Source organism: Tachypleus tridentatus, chromosome 10 (genome assembly GCF_004210375.1).
Source record: "Tachypleus tridentatus isolate NWPU-2018 chromosome 10, ASM421037v1, whole genome shotgun sequence".
Taxonomy (NCBI): domain Eukaryota; kingdom Metazoa; phylum Arthropoda; class Merostomata; order Xiphosura; family Limulidae; genus Tachypleus; species Tachypleus tridentatus.
This window is the reverse complement of record NC_134834.1, coordinates 57,350,995-57,353,882: the sequence shown is the minus strand read 5'-3', so window position 1 is coordinate 57,353,882 and position 2,888 is coordinate 57,350,995.

The following is a 2,888-nucleotide window of genomic DNA, read 5'->3' as shown; positions in this document are numbered from 1 at the left end:
GATTAAATTATTATAAATAAATTATAATAAAATATCGTCTTGTTTTTTAAACCAACAACAAAACTAAATTAATATGAATAAAATATTCATGTATTATTCTATATGTTAAATATTCTCCCATTCAAATTAAAGATTTTTTGTCTTCTTGCCGAAGCATTCGTCGGTCTAAAAGATGCTAAATTGATATTTATTTATTTTTAGAAACCCAAATCGTATGACCTTCTTCTAGTTAAAAATGTATCTCAGAATGGCTGGTATGGATATTAACATTTTCATTGAAAACAGAGAACAACGTTTCGACCTTCCTAAGGCATCTTCAGGTTAACAATAAGAGAGTTTGCAAATGACCGTTGCCGGACACATGTCTTAGGGACGAGAGAGTTGTTATCTGCTTTTCAATAAAAGTGTTAATACCAATACCAGAAGTTCTGAGAGCCATTTTTATTTCAAATGGGCTTCTCTTCATCAAGAATTACTTCTCCTGGTTACTTAACTCTAAATATTATATTTGTTAACACTAAAACGTTGTTAGTAACAATGTAGCTAAGTTAATACATTGTTAGGTTAGTAACATAAAGCATTCATTACTTTACAGTAAAACTTTGTTTATTTGAAGTTAAACATAAAACTACGTAAGAATCTATCTATGATCCGCTCACTAGAGGTATTAGAACCTACTTTATAGCGTTATAACTTCGCAGTCATGCCGCTGTGTCAATGAGGGTCACAGAAAGGCGTTAACGAGTTTAATTATCTCTAAATCATGAAGTTGTCAATCAAGGGTATTTAACGTTTTTTACATTGTCTATATTCTCCTGATCAGTCATTATTTTCTAACTTGAAATAGTTGCTTACCCTTAGACTCCTTTTGACATACAATTAGAACTCTCTTTTGAAACATTCTGCGTAAGGGCCACCTTAGTATCCTTTATAAATATGAAACATAAGATGTGCGTGTAAAATGGACTCTCGATAAACAGACTAGGAATCATATTATTAAATAAGACCTCCGTTTTAAGTAACTATTACATAGTAAGATTCAAACATGACTCAAAACAATATACACATTAACCCATTTGCATGTTTGTATTTAAGCACAAATCTACACAATACACTATCTGTGGTCTACCTACCACGGGTATTGAAACGTAGTTTCTTGCGTTCTAAGTCCGCAGACATACCACTGTGCTGCTAGGAGATGCATATTAACTTAGGCTCTTGAAAAAAACAAAATTCAGTAAAACATAGCAAAGAATGTTAATACATAAAATATAACATAACTTAACCTTTATAAAAAATATCAAAATAAAAAGTATAAAATAGCTTTGTGGCACAAAAATACAATAATGATCCCCTAAAACTACTTGCAATATCATTAGAAATATAAAGCTAAAATCAAAAAAACATTCTGAAAGGTAACTAAATATCAGAACGAGTAGTTATTTAGAAGTTCATTAAAATATGTCCTTCCACTGGTTCAACGGTATGTCGATTCACCCATAAAAACAAAGCTAGCTTAATTACTCCTAAAATACAATGGAAGGAGAGTCTAGTACTTTACCAGTTCGCCGTGGACGAAATCGGCCGATGACAGGTGACGACGTAAGCAAAGTTTTATTAAGATGTCAGTGACACATCCTTTAGAAATAAGCATGTTGAAGACTTATTAGTGTTTTGTTAAGGATATGATGAGAACTTTTCAAGATATCAGGATAACACTCGCAAAATCCAAATGAAGAAAGTGATGACAGTACTGGTGAATCGAAAATGCACTACCTCATTGCCTCCTCTTCCACTGGTGCGCCTGAGTAGAGATCCAGTACAGATATGGTTAACGGATACATTTACGTTCTGGAATACATTAGGACAGTAACAGGGGCGTAGATATTTTACACCCGATGGAAGGGATGACTTTTGCAACCACTTATGTGGACTGTTCAATTTGCAAATTGGTAATCTCTGATTACGTGAACCTGAAAGCTGTAAACATGTAGTCACAGAGTAACGATACTTGCATGTATACTTAGGCCTACTGACTGATACTTACGAACTATCGCTTAGATCGAAAACCTTAGAAGCACGCCTATATTAAAGATTGCATTTCGGCTACTGAAAAGGCCTACATCTAGGCCTAATTATGTAATTCGATTGGTTGAGAACACGAGAATCACAAGAACAAACACACAATTTGTAGGCTTGTGATGCAATAAAACAATTCAACAGACCAAACTGTAAGGGGGGGGGATGATTGTATGCACCATACCCTCCACCTAAAATGAAGGGGGATGTTACCTACCCATCCCCCCAGGATCTACGCCACTGAACAGTAAATTTAGTGAAGAGTCGATTAAACTAAAATAGTTACAGACATTTTTATGGCATTTTGATGAATCACATTGTACATGAAACAAACAGATATTATAAGTATTCTGATGAAAAACTGAGATGTCTGTGAGTTCAAGAATGCACAAGTGGAGAGATATAGATGTTAGCGAACTTATATATATATATATATTGCACCTTATGCCACACTTAATAAGCCGTGAAAATTATTGGCCACCAATTGGATCCGTTATCCACATAAAAAAATTCACCACTGCATTAGCAGAGACCGATTTCAGTTGCTTTCAGAAACTGATAATTGTTTAATCTTTAGTTTCGTTCAAGGTCGCTGAAGATTTCGTCGGTATATTCCATCCAAAACACATCGTTTTGGAATCCAGCACTTTGTGTTGTGAGACTGTAAAACTGCGTACATCTTGAAAATGATAGTGTATACACGAAAATAATCAAAATATCAAAAATTACTCGTTAAGTTTATCCATTTTAATGGTGATAAAACTGATGAAACAAAATGTTGTCCAGGGTCATATACTGTAAACTGATAA